General features: G+C 47.0%; 1 protein-coding gene across 1 annotated transcript in view; it reads right to left on the bottom strand.

The window, feature by feature from the left end:
* The window catches only part of LOC144281356 (uncharacterized), a 687,780-nt gene that overhangs the window by 329,208 nt on the left and 339,358 nt on the right, over positions 1-19,214 (bottom strand). The gene's annotated exons all lie outside the window — the stretch shown is intronic.

Here is a 19,214-nt window from a genome sequence, read left to right on the forward strand (position 1 = left end):
TGTATCAGAGCACATTTCCTTCTGGACTCTCTGTTTTGCTCCTTCAGCTTATGCCAGGACCACCCCCCGTGGGACTGGTTTGCCTAAGTAGGCTCCACGCCTCGTCCATGGCCCAGCCCAGAGCTAGAACTCACGACTCCTGAGATCAGGACCGGAGGTGAGGTCAGAAGTTAGATGCTTAACCAACGGAGCCAGTTGGGGGCCCAAGAACCACAATGCTTTATCCTGTGTCTCTGTGACATTGTTTGAAATAGGGAAGTGCTGCGTCCCGCTCTCTCCTGCTCCTCCAGTACTGATTTGCTGTCCGGGGTCATTTGTGGGGGCGGATGGATGTTATGGGTTTTTCTTTTCCTATTTCTAACATCTGCCACCATGATTTTGATAGGAATGACATTGAAACTGAGGGTGGCTTCAGGAACTGCGGACATTTTCACAAGATGAGGCTCCCACCCCACGAGCCCAGGAAGGTCTCTCAGAGCCTGGTATGGCTCAGTGCACAAGTCTTGTGCTCCTTTGGTTCAGTCTCATTATTTATTCTCCTTGATGCTCCTGAGAAGAATGAAGTCACGTCCTTCATTTCCTTCCTGAGTGCTCATTGTCGGGACACAGCAAGGCTACTCTGTTCTGTAGGGTCAGTTTGTGTCCTGTGACTTTACTTAACTCACTCCTTAGTTCTAACAGGTTTTGGTGGAGGCTCCAAGGTTTCATGTTTCCAGTACCGCATCTTCAGCATATAGGGACAGTGTGACGTCCCCCTTCCAGGTCTGGAACCTTTGCTGTTTACAGTTTAGTCCTAGAAAGCCCCACAATAGAATCAAACTGAGCCCAGGCCAAGGGCAGGAAACCCCTATTAGAATGAGAACAGAGCTCAATGCCCTTGAAGGCCCCATATCAAAATGTAAAGAGAACTTGAGGAATTGCTCTAGCCCTTCTGGAGGTTCCCGAGACCAGCCCTTAAAACTAAGCAAAAACCCACTCGGGGTCCAAGTCCCTGCTCCTCTGTGTCAGGCATACTTGGACAGAAGCTCGAGCTTGTAAATAAACCCTCATGTGTTTGCATCGTTGTGGGCTTCTCCATGCTTTCTCAGATTCGCAATCTTGGGCACAACAGTCTGAGATAAGAAAACAAAACCAAAAGCAGTTCGGACGCGGGCAAAGTGAAAGCAGGGTTCTGAGAGATGCGCTTCGGGCCTCTTCTGTGGAGGGCCTGCAGACTGGGGGGTGGGATGCTTAGCCCCAGAACCAGAGGACCCAGCGTCCCCACCTGCATCACACCAAACAGCGCCAAGTCTCAGGGAGCAGCACAGCGCCACCCGCTGGAGGCCAGAGGCGCTGAAGACCACCCTGCCCCTGACCCCGCAGGTGCATCTCCAGGCAGATGTGCACCTGACAATCAGCGCCATGGGCCATCCCCAGACCCCGCACAGACCACTCGCTGCCACCAAGTTGTCAGACCACAGAGGATGCAGATCCTCAGCGCCGCCTGGAAAGTAGGGTCTAGCTTCCTTTGTACTTTGTGCTTTATTATCATTTATTTTCTTTGATTCTATTTTATTAATTGCCTTATTTTATTTTTTACGTATGTACCTTATATATTTCTTATTTTTACTTTCATGGAACTTTAATTTTGTTTGTTATTTTGGGATTTAGAATCTTTTTACAAGGAGGCCAAAATAATCTAGTGGTTTTTTGGGGGGAGGGCAGTTGTTATTGTTTTTCTTGGTTTTTCTTTTTCTTCCCTCTTTCTTTTCTGGAAAAAGTAATGAGATCAAGAAATTCACCTCCATAAAATAACATGAGGTAGTACTCACAGCCAGGAAGTCCATCAATACAAATATATGATGTCTAACTACAGTTTAAAACAATGATTATAAAGATAGCATCTGGGCTGGAAAAAGAGCACAGAAGAAAACTAGAGAATCCCTTACAGTAGAAATAGAAGAACTAAAATTTAGTCAGGCAAATGTTAAAAATGAAATAAATGAGATGCAGTCCCAAGTGGAAGCCTTAAAAACAAGGAAAGTTATGGACCACAGAGGCAGACATAGGGAACTCAGCCACTTATTAAAACAATAACATTCATATCATAGGAGACTCAGAAGATCAAGGGAGAGAAAAGGTGGGCCTTACTCATCGAATAGAAATGACAGATACCCACCATTTGCTTCAAGGTGGATGTAACTGGAAGGTATTATGCTAAGTGAAGTAAGTCAATCGAAGAAGGACAAACATTGTATGTTCTCATTTACTTGGGGAATATAAATAATAGTGAAAGGGAATATAGGGGAAGGGAGAAGAAATGTGTGGGAAATATCAGAAAGGGAGACAGAACATAAAGTCTCCTACTCTGGGAAACGAACTAGGGGTGATGGAAGGGGAGGAGGGCAGGGGTCGGTGTGAATGGGTGATGGGCACTGAGGGGGGGCACTTGACGGGATGAGCACTGAGTGTTATTTTATATGTTGTCAAATTGAACAACAATGAAAAGTAAATATATTATTTAAAAAAAAAGAAAGAAAGAGGGAAAGAAAGAAATAGTGGCACCTGGGTGGCTCAGTCACTTAAGTTTCTGCCTTAAGTCAGATCATGATCCAGGTCCCAAGGAAGGCTCGCGGTTCAGCAGGGAACCTGTTTCTCCCTCTCCCTCTGCCCCTATCACTCATGGTTTTTCTCTCCTCTCTCTCTCAAATAAATAAATAACATCTTTGAAAAAGAAAAAAAACCCACAAGAAGAGAAATCTCCCATGTAGAAGAATTTCAAACAATTTGTGCAGACATTCCACCTTCAAGTTGATGAGCATAGCTTCCCACTCTTAAGTGTGGAATACACATAGTAACTTCCTTCTACAGAATATATTATGAAAAACGTAAAATAACAATGATAATATAATAATAATAATAGTAATAATAATAATAATAATAATGAAGAAGAAGAAGAAGAATCATCATCATCATCATCACTTAACTACGGGAAAAGATGACAAACACTACATCAGCAAGATGATCAGATCGATACCAAGTCTGATAAATCATGTTGATAGTATCTATCCTTTATATGATATAATGATAATGGCAGTATATCTCTGTATATAATCCGCAAAAATACTTCAATCATGATATAAACAACAGACATGTCCCAACTGAAGGAAATTTTACAAAATACTCTACTTCTCAAAGTGTTCCAGGGCAACAACAACTAGAAAAGGCTGAAAGAATGTCACAATCCAGAGGAGCCTAAGAAAACAGGAGGACAAATGGAATGTCATATGAGGGGTGGTAACTTAGCAAAAACTAAGGAAATCTGAATAAAGTATGGTCTTTGGTTAATGCGACTATTTTAATATTGATTCATTAGCTAATATTTGTACCATACTAATATATCAATAATTGGAGAAATTGAGTGCAAGTGCATGCGAATGCTCTGTACTATCTTCTCAATTTCCCTATAAATCTTTCTTGTTTTCCTAATAAATAAGATTTATTTTGAAAATTGACTTAAATGAATCAGGTTCCAAGTGTAAAGACACTTTAAGAATAGTTTAATTAACTTTTGCCTTATTCTTAAGGACTTCCTTCGATGGGAACAAAGTAAGAAGTTTATATCAGAAGGAAAGGAAAACACTTATGAACACGTATAATTCCTCCTCAACCTGAAAAGCAGGAACGGATAACAAATAGCAAAAATCAGATAAAAATACTTCTAGTATAATAGACACCATATTGCAAGGGCATTTAAAATTAGTAATGCATAACATTTATTTCCTTGACATTTATTTCCAAATTTCCAAACATTTATTTGTCTTCCAAAGAGTTCACAGTGTTTCAGTGTCAGTTGAAACAGGGGAAGAATCTCAGGGAAGAATCCTTCACATAATAATAAGACCATTGGTAATAATGTCTCTCAGTTCTTTCCAAATCCATAAAGATGCATTTCCTGAAAGTGACTGAGCTGTGAAGAAAGAGATGAGAAAACCTCATCCCTCTGAATTACTTGTGTCAGAATATTTTAAGCATAGTACTATGGATAGTAAATTATCCTTATTAACAGGAAATACATCTCAGATTGGAATCTGAGCAATCAGATGGGCAGAGAAAAAAGGCTTTGACTGGCTCTTCAACTTTTAAAGATAAAGGACAGCTTTTGTATGTACAAAGTCAGTTGTCAAGATAGCCTTAGGGAATAAGAGTCTGCAGCATCAAATCCCGCTGCACAGCCGGGATGACCGCACCCCAGCTCTTCCTGATCCCAAATCCCTGGGCCTGTGCCCCAACACAGGCTGCCATGCTGTGGTCATTTGCAATTGCTCTCTCAGGAGTTCTGGGGAAGGGGGAAGGAGCAAGATAGGATGGAACGGGACCCAAGTAGGCCGAGAAAATGAAGGCCTTTCCACTTTAAGTTCAGCGTTCAAACATGTCAAGCCATCCCAGGCCCCTGTGAAGAAGAGCTGAAATTTACATGCCTACAGTTACAGGAAAAAAACAAAAGTTTACAGCTTAATGTCCTAGAAAGCCCCACATTAGAATAAGAACTGAGCCCAAGCCAAGGGATGAAGGCGCCTATTATAATGGGAACAGAGGTCAATGCCCTTGAAGGCCCCATATCAAAATGTAAACAGAACTTGAGGAATTACTTCAGCCATTCTGGAGGTCCCCAAGACAAGCCCTTAAAAGCAAAACAGCACCGCAGGGTCCAAGTCCCTGCTCCGCTGTGTCCGTGTACTTGGACGCAAGCTCGAGTTTGGAAATCAATCCTTGTGTGTTTGCATCAGTGTCAGCTCTGTAGTGGTTTCTCGGATTCGCAATCTTGGGCACAACACCCCAATGTCCCCTCCCACCTGGGCTGAACCCCTATGCCATCCCACCCAGGCTGACCCTCAGTCACCTCTCCGCCCACAACAGCTGTGCACAGGCCCTCACACAGGTCCCACGGGCACGGTGGGCACTCCTGCCATCCCCAGCCTCCCAGAGGAAGGAAGGAGGTTCTGCAGGACACACTCGCATGGTTGCCCCAGGGCTCCCTGCTCAGCACGGCAGCTTGTGACATGTCAGGGTCTGTGTCCCTGATGCCTGCATCTCCTCCATGGTTTTCCCACAGTAAATGAAAGAGGAGGCCCTGGTCTCCTCCTAGGACATCACGGAGGTAGACTTGTACGTCAACAGGACGTTCAGCAGTCACATCATGTTTTGATACTACTACAGGGTAGGGTGAGGCTGAGGGGCCAGGGGGGATCGGGCTCCGGGGGAGGACCAGGGGTTTCTGGGTAGGGAACACGGGGCTTCTGAGGGCGGGGGAAGAACAGAAGCCAACAACACACGGCTGCATGGTAAGGTGCTGGGGATGACCCCCGTGACCCCTCCCCCGGAGTCTCGGGGATGAGGAGGCCACTAGGATGGGGACTCCAGGGGATGCCATGTGAGCTGAAAACCAAAGGGGTGAGGGACGGCCCCCTGAAAAGCAGGGGTTGGGGGTGCGGGCCGTGGGGGTCAGTAAGGGGACAAGGGGGCAGGGTGCATGGCTGTGACTGGAGGAGGACACACATCGATCCGATGAGAGTCAGACGGGTCAGGGTGACACCCCCTCTCGGTGCTTTATATATTTCTAAATTCTATGCATTTAATTTGAGACAATTTGCAATTTGTAAACATACATAGTATGATGACCCGAGATATTGTCCCCAGTCCAGCCAGGGCCCTGCACTGACCACACGGGGCCCCAGGGGCAAGTGTCACAGCAAACCCCAGACTGGGGTCACCTTTTTCTGTAGATTTCCCCTGTGGATCTTAGATAAAGGGTTTGCCGTGTGTCTGCCAGCCCCCCCACCACATCCCATTTCCCAGACCCACACCATCCCCTAACATCATCATCCCCCATGGCATAACCCCTACACCATCCCCCTCACACACACACAGCCTCACACAATCCTCACCCACACTATACCCCAACACAATCCCCCCTACACCATCCCCCACACTCTACCACCATCATACCCATGCCCCCACACCATCCACCCCCACACCATCGTCCCTGAGCAAGGACCTGATGAAGCTGCCCCCTGTGGGACATGCTCAGCCTCCCCAGGGTTCTATGGATACCCTGCTCCCATCAGAACCCCAGGTGTCCCATAGAGTACCCAGGGGTGGCAGGGAGGAGGGAAGACAGGGAGCCCCCTACAGGGTGTGTGCAGGTGAGTGTTGCAAAGGACCCACTGTGCCCTGCCATGCCCACTGTCCCTCCTGGAGCATGGCACACCCTGCACAGGACACCAGCCCCTAACCTAGAGGAACCTGGGCTGACTGGGCGCCAGGCTCTGCGGGGTTGGATGGATTTGAGCCCCCACCAGGCCCAACACAAAGACTAATGGGATCCAGCCCCCCATGGCCCTGGCCAGCCCTGGATTCTGGCCCCGGTCTGAGTGAGCTTTCTCACAGTTGGATGTGGCCTCCTGGGCACTGGGCGTGCACCCACAGATCCAGGTCGCTGACCTAGGGCAGACTGGGGGATCCCAGTACACCCCAGGGTGGGGAGAACAGGGGTAGGCCGGTGGGCCCCACCCACACCCACACCAGGAGGCAGGCTCGTACAGGTGCTGGGGCCCCAGGGGTCCCGAGGCCGGGGTCCAGCTGCCCTGCAGGGATCCAGCACAGGAGCCCATGAGCTGCAGTTCCAGGTCAGCTCTGCTGTCCTCAAAACCGTCACTCAGGCTGAAACCTCAGGACACACGCCTCCAACCAGAGTCCACACATGCTCCCAGGTGGGGGACTCCAGCACTCGCCCCTCCCACTCCGTGTGATTCTGGCTCTCCCCTAAAGACAGAAGGGTCTCCTTCCCCAGGGGAAGGCGCGCACCCTCTGCTCTTAGCCTGTTTGCTGTAAAAAGTCAATAAAGTGTTGTGGTGCAAAAATGCACAACCAGCCCGTTTCTGTGTCTCCCAGAACTCTGTGCATGGGGCATGGAGAGACCCACAGTGAGGAGGAGGGGGCACCACTGAGGCCCCAACCAGCCCATGCAGGGGTGCCGCTAGGCACACACAGCTGACGTCCCCACGTGCCATCCAGGGGTGGCCGGACACCAGGGTCAGGCCTCACAGACTTTACTGGGACTCAGCCTGTCCCCCGTGGGCCAGAATGGGCGGGAGAGTGTGACAGCCAGGGAGCCTCAGGTCACCAGGGTCTGTGCAAAGTGACCTGAGAGGTCACTGCTCCCTCTGTCCAGGGGACCGGGGCTGGCCGGATTCCAGAGCACTTTCTCCCTCCCCACATCCCTGTGCCTGGGTGTCTGGGGCACAGAGGGCCTGCGGGGTGGTCAGCGTGGCCATGGAAGTGATTTCAGGACAGCAGGCCCTTGTGTTGTGCCCAAGATTGCGAATCCAAGAAACCACCAAGGAGCCGACACCAATGCAAACTCCCAAGGGTTTCTTTACAAGCTGGAGCCCCCACTGGGACCAACCAAAAGTTGGTCCAAGTGCACCAGACACATTGCAGCAGGGACTTGGACCCTGAGACGAAGAGGCGAGGCAGCTTTATAGGGGCCAGTGGACCATGGGATACGCAGAAATTTGCACAGTCATGTTGGTCCACATGTAGGTGGCCAATTGAATTACACTTTACCCTATAGTATCCACTTGAGCTGGTCTATTACTTTGGTCAGAATCGCTGCGGGGTTTTGGCGGGCACAAATCATGGATACATTGTTATGAGCAGATTTCCGATTAGGGTGTGCCCAGCGGAATGACTAGGGTGGGGCAGCACCTTAAGCCATAAGCAGGTCATTTGGGGGTCATAGGGGAGGTGGCGGATGTAGCACAAAACGGAATCACTCCTGCTCTGCTTGTCCAGGGGAAGGGGATTTTTGTTAAATTTCCTGGGTCCCACACTTGCAGCTCATGCACCTGGACCACCCTCACCAGGTGGACTCAGCATGAACACCTTTTGGTGCTGGATCTCTCACACCAACGTGTGGAGCGCACCCTCCTTGCCCGAGTGAGTACGGGGTGGGTGAGCATGGGGCTCGGCCTGAAGGCCAGTCAGCACAGGGGAACAAGGAACCCCAGCCCCATCACCACTCTGACTCCCACATACAGGCAGCCTCATGGCTCCCCGCCATGGGCAGCCGGTTCCTCAGGAGCTCCCCCCAAGGGTGGCCCGAATGTCTGGCTCCCTGCTGGAGAGGCATTGGGGAGAAGAGAAGCAGCCGGCGCTAGGCAGGACCCACTGCCAGACATGGGAATGTGGCCGAGCCGGAACTTCCAGCTCAGCTGACCCTCCAGCGGAAAGACACTGCATGAGTGAGCCCCGGGGTGGACAGGAGAGCCCACCTAGCCACCCAGCGCCAGCACCAGAAATGATGTTGTGCCAACCATTTCCGGGTTTTGGGTTACCCAGCCAGAGGATATGATAGCTGCACGTGATAGCTGCATGTGATAGACACACACACCCCAAAACCAACAAAAGTCAGAATCCCCCCAATGTTCTCAAACAGCAGCCGGATGGTTACATACACCACACTGTGATCCCCAAAAGGATACATGGAAGACGCTATAAATCACGACTGCAGATGTGCTGAAGGCACGGAGATGTGCCTGCTGGGTTCCAACAAGGGCACAGAGGGGAAGGAAGCATCCTAAGGACGGGGGGGCCCCTGCTAGGAAAGGACACCAGTTCCCTGTGAAGGCTACAGAGGGTAAAATCTCTCCTTCTCTTTTTGTGCTTCTGGTTTTCCTCCACATGCCATTTTCCTCAATCATATTAGAAAGAATTTATTTTATGTTTTTAAATTTCTTTTTATTGGAGTCTAATTTGTATGAATTCTTCTTTCAGCATGGGTGTCATTCAGGGGAGAAGGAGAGATAAAGATTTTCCTAGACAGGCAACATATAAAGGAGTTCATGACCACTTAATCAGTCCAGTAAGGAATTTTAAGAGGGACTCTTCTAGTGGGGGAAAAAAAGAGACCAAAAGAAACAAAGACTAGAAAGGCCCAGAGAACATCACCAGAAACACCAACTCTTCCAGAAACACAAAGGCACAAAGTTCATATCTTTGAATAATCACTCTGAATGCTGATAGACTAAATGCTCCAATCAAAAGATATAGAGTATCAGAGTGGCTTAAAAAACAGGATCTGGGATGCCTGGGTGGCTCAGGGATTGAGCCTCTGCCTTTGACTCAGGGTGTGATCCTGGAGTCTGGGATCAAGTCTCATATTCTGCTCCTGGTGGGGAGCCTGCTTCTCTCTCTGCCTAATTTTCTGCCTCTCTCTCTCTCTCTCTCTCATAAATAAAATCATTATTTAAAAATCAAGATCCATCTGTATGCTGCCTACAAGATTCTCACATTAGACTTATAGACACCAGGAGATTGAAAGTCAGGGGATGGAAAATCATCTATCATGCTAATGGATATCAAAAGAAAGCTGGAGGACCCATACTTATATCAGACTAACTAGATTTGAAACGAAACCCTGGGGGACACCTGTTGGCTCAGTGGTTGAGCATCTGCCTTTGGCTCAGGGGGTGATCCTGGGATCCCAGAATCAAGTCCCACATTGGCCTCCATTTGTGGAGCCTGACTTTCCCTCTGCCTATGTTTCTGCCTCTGCTTCTTTGTGAATCTCTCATGAATAAATAAATAAAATATTTAAATTTCAAACAAGAAAGAACAAATACTGTAAGAAGAGATGAAGAAGGGCATTATTTCATAATTAAAAAGACTCTCTATCAAGATCAAACAAGTAAATATTTATGTTGCCAACATGGGAGTACCTAAATATAGAAACCAATTAAAAACAAACATACAGGAACTCACTGATAATAATACAATGACAGGGGATTTTAACACCTAAATATGGCAATGGACCAATCGTGTATACAGAAAATCAACAGGGGAACAATAGCCTTGACACACTGGACCACAGGGACTCAACAGATATAGTCTGAACATTTCATCCTAAAGCAGAACACCTTCCTTCATTTTTTTTATTATTTACGATAGTCACAGAGAGAGAGAGAGAGAGAGAGGCAGAGACATTGGCAGAGGGAAAAGCAGGCTCCATTCACTGGGAGGCTGACATGGGATTCGATCCCAGGTCTCCAGGATGGCGCCCTGAGCCAAAGGCAGGTGCTAAAACGCTGCGCCACCCAGGGATCCCTACACATTCCTTTCAACAGCACATGGGACATTCTACAGAACAGATCATATCATGGCCAACAAATCAGCCCTCAGCAGGTACTACAGTTACAAGAAGGTTGATATCACACCCTGCACAGTTTTGGACCAGACACTATGAAACTTGAAGTCAACAGTAAGAAAAAAAAAATTGGACAGACCAAAAATATGTGGAGATTATGAACATCCTACTAGAGAATGAATGGAGTAACCAAGAAATTAAATAGGAAATTTAAAACAAATGAAAATGAAAACATGTTTCTCAAAACATCTGGGATGTAGCAAAGGCAGTTGTAAGAGGGAAGTACATAGCAATACAGGCCTACCTCAAGAAACAAGAAGTCTCCAATACACAACCTAACCCTACACCTAAAACAGCTGGAAAAGGAATAGCAAACATAGCCTGAAGCCTACAGGAGAAAGGAAAAAATAAAGATGAGAGCAGAAATAAACAATGCAGAAACAACAAAACAGTAGAATGGAATAACGAAACTAAGAGCTGGTTCTTCAAAATAATTAATAAAATAGACAAAGCCCTAGCCAGCCTTATCAACGAGAAAAGAGAAAAGACCTAATAAATAAAATCAAAAATGAGACAAGAGAGAGCACAATCAACACCAGAAAAATAAGACAATTATAAGGGAATTCTATGAAAGGTTATATGCTAACATCTGGGAGACCAGGAAGAAATGGACAAGTCCCTAGAAATGTGCAAACGAGCAAAACTGAAATAGGAAGAAATAGAAAATGTGAACAGACCCATAACTAGCAAAGGAATTGAATCAGCAAGGCACCTGGGTGCCTCAGTGGTTGAGCATCTGCTTTGGCTCAGGACACGAACCCGGACTCCTGGGGCATCAAGTCCCACATCAGGCTCCCCACATGGAACCCCATTTTCACTCTGTCTATACCTCTGCTTCTCTGCGTCTCGCATGAATACATAAATAAAATAAAATAAAATCTTTAAAATACATAAAGAAAAAGATATAAAGATGTGAAAGGACCCAAGTAAAATCACAAATGAGAAAAGAGAAATAACCACCAACACTAGAAATACAAATGTTTATAAGAGAACATTATGAAAAAACATATGCCAGCAACCCCGAACCTGGAAGAAATAGATCAATTCCTAGAAATATATAACAAAGGAAAAATGAAAAAGGAAGAAATAAGAAACTTGAACACACAGATAACAGGCAGAGAAATTGAATCAGCAATCAAGAATCTCCACACAGGAGACGCTTATATCAATAGAATAGAATGGAAAGCCGAAACAAGATACAAACCTGTAACACTATGGTCCATTAAACGACAACAAGGAAGGAAGGAATATCCAAAGCACAAAGACCGTCTCTTCAACAAACCCTAACCCTGACACCAGGATATGTACAAATGGTGTTGGGAAAACCAGGCAGCCACACGCAGAAGAATGAAACTGGACCACTTTCTTACACCATATATATAAAAAATAAATTCAAAATGGATGAAAGCCCTAAATGTGGGACCTGAAATCATACAAAAAAGAAAAGATAGGCAGCAACATCTTTGACATTGGCCATTGGATCTGCTTACCAGATATGCGTCTGAGGCAAGCGAAACAAAAGCAAAAATCCTATTGGGAGTTCATCAAATTGCAAAGCTTCTGCAAAGTGAAGGAAACAAGCAACACTAAAATGCAACATATAAAATGAGAGGAGATATTTGTAAACAACACATCCAATAAAGAGTCAGTATCCAAAATACATAAAGCAAATATAAATGTCAGCATCCTAAACACAAATTATCCAACTGCAGATGGGCAGAAGACATGAATGGACGTTCTCTCTGTCAAGACATCCAGATGGCCACCAGACACATAGACAGACACCCAGCGTCACCCATCATCAGGGAAATGCAAACCAAAACCACAATGAGATGTCACCTGACAGCTGTCGAAATGGCTAAAATTAACAACACAAGAAACAACAGGTGTTGGTGAGGCTATGGAGAAGGGGGAGCCCCCTTATACTCCTCGTGAGCATGAGATAAGGTGCAGCTACTGTGCAAAACAGTGTGGAGGGTCCTCAAGAAGTTAAAAGTAGAAGTACCCTATGATTCCAAAATTGCACAGCTAGGTATTTATCCCGAGGATATAAAAGTAGTCTCTTAGATTCAAAGAGGGACACGCAGCCTAGTGTTTGTAGCAGCATTATCAACAAGAGCCAAACTGTGGATACAGCCCAGATGTCCATCTACAGATGAATGGGCAGAGACGATGTGGTAAATATACACACTGTGACATCACTCGGTCATCAAAAGGATGAAATGAAGCCATTTACAATGACATGGGAGAAGTGGAGTTATGCTAAATGAACTCAGTCAGCCAGAGAAAGACAGATATCAAATACCATACAATTGCATTCACAAGTGAATTTTAAGAAACCAAACAAACTGGCAAGGGGATTGATGGGGTGGGATGAGAGAAGCAAACCAAGAAACTCACTCTTAACCACAGAGAATAAACTAATAGATAAGAGGAAGGTGGGGGGGATGGGGAATCAGGCTATGGGGATAGTGGAGGGCACCTGTGACCAGTACCAGGCGTTGTATCCAGGGGTCTAACCACTATGTGGTAAACCTGAAACTATATCATACTGTGTTTACAAACAGGAATTCAATAAAACTTAAAATAATAATTGGTAGTATAGAGGATACATGTGCACACAAGAGATAAAATCAGAAAGGCAACTGAAAGTCCAAATAAAGAGTATTTAGAGCCCCAAATCCCCTCCTTAGCTCAGCTCGGGAGAAGCCTGCCATGTCTATTCTCACCCCAGCAGAAGCCTGTATTTTGATTCTCTGGGGAGGCCACTGACTTGGTGGAGTCAAGGTACCTTTGAACCCAAAACCTAAATAGAGTGCGTAAAACTAAACTGCCCAAGATACTAGGAGTCCCAGTGCAGGCACAGGTCAAGACTGAAACTCTAACCATACACAGGCATAACCCTAACCCTACACTTAATCCTAATGTTAACTGAAACCTAAAACAAGACCCATCACTAATCGACAACCAAACACAAACCCCAAGACAGAAACACATTCACTGAACCTACCTGCCAAGCCTCACCCTAACTCCTTAACCTATTCTTAGGTTTCCTTAACCCTGACCGCTACCTTAAATCTAACCCTAACCTTAACCTCTAACCCTAACCTTAAATTAATATACTCAAATCCTATTCCGAAACTTTTCCTGTACCCTAACCCTAACCCTCTAATACTAACCTATCTCATACCCCAAAATGTACCCTAACCCGTACCCTAAAACTAACCCCTAAGCCACTGCCTAACCCTATCTCTTACCCTTTTCCAAAAAGGTACCCTGACCCTACCCTGACCCTGACCTGACCATTACCTCTAACCAAACACGAACCCTATCCTAACCCCTATCCTAGCCCTACCGCTCACCCTAACTCTAAAGCTAGCCCTAAATTTAACCCTAACCCCTAACCCTAACAACTAACCCTAACTCACATCCTAACACCTAATCCTAACTGCAAACTTAATCACAACCCTAACACTAACCATAACCCTAACCCCAACTCCTAACATCCTGCCCTAATCCCTAAGCCTAAACCCTAACCCTAACTCTAAATCCTGTCCCTAACACTAACACTAAACCCTTTCCCTAATCCCTAACCCCCATCCAACTCCGAAACACTGACCCTTACCTTATCCCTCATGCTATCCTCTAATCCGTAACCATAAGCATAATCACTAAACCCTAACATCTAACCTAACAACCAACTACCTCCCCTCCCCTGACCCTACCATACATTCTATCCATTCACTTACCCTGTGGTTCTGAGTAGTCCCTTCTGAGGTGGACGTGGCCCCAACAGTGCCTCCAGAGTCCTCCAGGGGGTGCTGAGGAAGCCAGGATCCTGTGAGTGCGGACGTGGCCCCACGTGTTCCTGAGTCATAGTCAGTGAGTCCTGAGGACGCCGGGTCTCCTGTCACTGTGGACTATGCCTCACATCCTCTGGAAGCCTCACAGCAAGTCCTCAGGAGGCCGAGGGCTCCTGTCAGCCTGGACATGGCCCCATGGCCTCCAGAAAACTCACCGCGGGTCCTGAGGGGGCTGTGGGCTCCTGTCAGCATAGACACAGCCCCATATATCCCGAAGTCAAAGGGCAGGTCCTTAGGAGGCCGGAGACTCCTGTCAGTGTGGATTCGGCACCCACATCTTTCTTAGGCCTCACCAAAGGCCCTGACAAGGCTGAGGTCTCCTGTCTGCATGGAAGCATCACCATATTTCCCGAAGTCTACACCGGGGGTCCTGAGGACGTCAGCGTCCTGTTGTGTGGGCATGGCCCCATGTCCTCCCATAACGTCACTGCAGGTTCTGAGGACGCCAGGGCTGCTGACACCGTGGATGCGGCCCTCACCTTCCAGAAGCCTCAACTTATGTCCTGAGCGGCCCGGGAGCTCCTGCCAGAGTGGACACGGCACCACAGCTTCCTGAAGCCTCCCTACAGGTCCTGAAGTGGCCCAGGTGTTCCTGTCAGGGTGGATGCTGGCCCACATCTTCCTGAAGCCTCACCACGGTTCCTGAGGAGACCGGGGCTCATCAGCATGGTGCATCCCCACGTCCTCCTCAGGCCTCCCCAGCACAGGTGGGCTCCTGTTAGTGCAGGTGGACAAGGCCTACTGAGCCTTTGCGGCCCTTGGGCAGGGCCTGGGCTTGGGCGCCTCCTGCAGGACGCTCAGGCACTGCAGGAGGCCATGTAGGAGGCAGCATCCTTGTGCACAGGTCCACACCTGCCTCCTTCCAGGCTACAGCTGAGGCCTATGAGCTTCGGAAACGTCTCACTGAAAAGGAGCCCAATACCTGGCTTCCCCAGAAATAGTTAAGGACAAGGAGTTGGAGCCCACAGGATGCAAAATGAAATGTGGACCAGACTTTAACAACGTCCTGCAAAACTCACTCAACCCTCTTACTCTGTGGGCGGTACCGCAGGCTGGCACAGCCACCCTGGAAACGGTGTGGAGGCTCCTCAGGAAGTTACAAATAGAGACGCTCTGCGACCAGCAGGTGCACGGCCTTAGCTCACCCCGAAGATACAGATGCATGAGACTCGGGGACACCTGCATCCCAATGTCCACAGCAGCCGGGTCCACAGTAACTACACTGTGGGAGGAGCCTCGGTGCCCTCAGGCAGATGATCGATAAAGAGGATGGAAGATAGATGATGGTCATAGATGATAGTTAGATGATAGGAACGGTACTCAGCTATCAAAGAGTAGAAAACATTGTCATTTGCAATGACGTGGATAGAACTAGAGGGATCATGTTAAGTGAAATAAGTCAGTCAGGAAAGAAAATTACCGTATGGTTGCATTCATAGGTGAAATTAAAGAAGCAAAGCAGATGAGCATCTGTGAAGGGAAGGAAATACAAATAATATGAAAACAGAGATGGAGGAAAAAGAGACTCAATCACAGGAAACAAACTGAGGGTCTCTGTAGGGGAGGGGAGTGGAGGGACAGGGTAACTTGTAGACGGGCATAAAGGAGGGCACGTGATATCATGAGCCCTGGTGTTATCTCCAACTGGTGAATCCCTGAATTCTACCTCTGAAAGTATAATACACTATACTGTTAATTAATTAGGTTTAAATTGAATTAAGTTTAAAAAATCAGTTGACGGTATCGGAGTGCATTTTCTTCCAGGCTCTCTATTCTGCTCCTTCAGCTTATGCCAGAACCACACCACTGTGGGTTTAGTTTGTTTAAATAGGCTCCATGCCTCATCCACAGTTCAGCAAAGGGCTGGAATTCATGACCCCGAGATCAAGACCAAGGGTGAAGTCAGGAGTTGAATGCTTAACCAACGGAGCCAGCTGGGGCCCTAGAACCACACTGCTTTATCCTGTGTCTCTGTGACATTGGTTGAAATAGGAAAGTGGAGTTAGGGGCAAGATGGCGGAATTGTAGTGTCCCCAAATCACCTGTCCCCACCAAATTACCTAGATAATTTTCAACATCCTGAAAATCTATGAATTCGGCCTGAGATTTAAAGAGAGACCAGCTGGAATGCTACAGTGAGAAGAGTTCACACTTCTATCAAGGTAGGAAGAGGGGGGAAAGAAATAAAGAAACAAAAGGGGATCCCTGGGTGGTGCAGCAGTTTAGCGCCTGCCTTCAGCCCAGGGCGCGATCCTGGAGACCTGGGATTGAATCCCACGTCGGGCTCCTGGGGCATGGAGCCTGCTTCTCCCTCTGCCTGTGTCTCTGCCTCTCTCTCTCTCTCTGTGTGACTATCATAAATAAATAAAAATAAAAAAAAAGGAAACAAAAGGCATCCAAGGGGGAGGGGCCCCAGGAGGTTCTGGGCTAAGGCCTGGGCGAGTGCCTCCAGGATAAGAAAGCTCTGACCCAGAGAAGCAGGAGCTTCACCAATCTTCCTGGGTGGAAAGGCACCCGCAGGGAGTTGGAGCAGGATGCCAAGAGGCGAGGATGCCCTCGGGCTCCCTGGAACACTAATAGACACCTGCGCGCCCAGGAGACTGCACCATATCCCACGGCCGAGCTCCCTAAAAGACTGCAGGGCCCACAGCTGGACCCGGAGCAGCTTTGAGGGGCTTGGGCGGTGGCTCCACATGGAGGGGGCTGTGAGGCCAGGGCTCGGAGTGGGCTCCGGCAGAGGAAGAGGATCCCTGCGGAGAGGGCTGTGGGGCTCTGGGACCAGCTCAGAGGGGCTCGGGCAGTGGCACTGTGGAGACAGCTGTGTGGCCGGGAGGGGGAATCCAACAGCGCAGGCACTGGAGCACAGGGTGCCAGGACACAGCCCAGGATCCGGCCTCCCCCTGGGACAGGTAGAGCCTGGGAAGGCCCACGACAGCTAAGACGCTTCTGCCCAGAGCGGAGCAGATCAGCGTCCCCGCCTTGGCACCTCCAGGCCCTGCAGAGGGAGAGCTCCATAGTTACTGTGGGAGCTGAATCCAGGGCTCCAGAGCTGCCGGCGTCACTGGGATGGTTCCTACTGGGGCCTCACAGGTTAAATGAGCCCTGTACCAGGCAGAGGGCAGAGCAGCTCCCCCAAGAGCTAACACCTGAAAGTCAGCAAAACAGGCCCCTCCCCCAGAAGACCAGATAGACGTACAACTTCCAGGGAAAGTCAAGGGACTTAAGTATACAGAATCAGAAGATACTCCCCGTGGTTTTTTCTTTTCTTTTCTTTTCTTTGATTTCTTTTTGATTTGTTTGCATCCCCCACCATTTATTCCTTTCTTTCTTTTTCTTTCTCTTTTTATTCTCTTTTTTCTTTTTTTCTTCCTTTTCTCTTTTTCTCTTTTCTTTCCTTCTTTCTCTCTCTTTTTCTCCTTTTCCCAATACAACTTGTTTTTGGCCACTCTGCACTGAGCAAAATGACTAGAAGGAAAACCTCACCTCAAAAGAAAGAAACAGTCCTCTCTCCTAAGAGTTACAAAATACGGATTACAATTCAATGTCAGAAAGCCAATTCAGAAGCACTTATACAGCTACTGGTGGCTCTAGAAAAAAGCATAAAGGACTCAAGAGAATTCATGACTGCACAATTTAGATCCAATCAGGCAGAAATTAAAAATCAATTGAATGAGATGCAATCCTAACTAGAAGTCCTAATGATGAGGGTTAATGAGGTGGAAGAACAAATGAGTGATATAGAAGACAAGTTGATGGCAAAGAGGGAAACTGAGGAAAAAAGAGACAGACAATTAAAAGACCAGGAAGACAGATTAAGGGAAATAAACGACAGCCTGAGGAAGAAAAACCTACGTGTAATTGGGGGTCCTGAGGGCGCCAAAAGGGACAGAGAGCCAGAATATGTATTTGAACAAATCCTAGCTGAAAACATTCCTAATCTGGGAAGGGAAACAGGCATTCAGATCCAGGAAATAGAGAGATTCCCCCCCCAAAATCAATAAAACCCATCAAACCTCGACATTTAATAGTAAAGCTTGCAAATTCCAAAGATAAAGAGAAGATCCTTAAAGCAGCAAGAGACAAGAAATCCCTGAACTTTATGGGGAAGAGCATTAGGGTAACAGCAGACCACTCCAGAGAAAACTGGCAGTTCAGAAAGGGCTGGCAGGATATATTCAGGGTCCTCAATGAGAAGAATAGGCAACCAAGAATACTTTATCCAGCAAGGCTCTCATTCAAAATGGAAGGAGAGATAAAGAGCTTCCAAGACAGGCAGGAACTGAAAGAATATGTGACCTCCAAACCAGCTCTGCAGGGAATTTTAAGGGGGACTCTTAAAATTCCCCTTTAAGAAGAAGTTCAGTGGAAAAATCCACAAAACAAGGACTGAATAGATATCAAGATGACACTAAACTCATATCTGTCAATTAGTAACTCTGAATGTAAACAGGCTTAATGACCTATCAAAAGGCGTAGGGTTTCAGACTGGATAAAAAAGCAGGACCCATCTATTTGCTGTCTACAAGAGACTCATTTTAGACAGAAGGACACCTACAGCCTGAAAATAAAAGGTTGGAGAACCATTTACCATTCAAATGGTCCTCAAAAGAAAGCAGGGGGAGCCATCCTTATATCAGATAAACTAAAATTTACCCCGAAGACTATAGTGAGAGATGAAGAGGGACACTACATCATACTTAAAGGATCTATCCAACAAGAGGACATACAATCCTCTACATATATGCTCCAAATGTGGGAGCTCCCAAACATTTAAATCAATTAATAACCAAAGTGAAGAAATACTTAGATAATAATACACTTATACTTGGTGACTTCAGTCTAGCCTTTTCTATACTCAATAGGTCTTCTAAGTACAACATTTCCATAGAAATGATAGCTTTAAATGATACACTGGACCCGATGGATTTCACAGAAATCTACAAAACTTTACATCCAAACTCAACTGAATACACATTCTTTTCAATTTCAAGTGCACATGGAACTTTCTCCAGAATAGACCACATACTGGGTCACAAAACGAGTCTGAACCAATACGAAAAGTTTGGGATTGTCCCCTACATATTCTCAAACCATAATGCCTTGAA

Source organism: Canis aureus, chromosome 12 (genome assembly GCF_053574225.1).
Source record: "Canis aureus isolate CA01 chromosome 12, VMU_Caureus_v.1.0, whole genome shotgun sequence".
In the NCBI taxonomy this organism is placed as follows: Eukaryota; Metazoa; Chordata; class Mammalia; order Carnivora; family Canidae; genus Canis; species Canis aureus.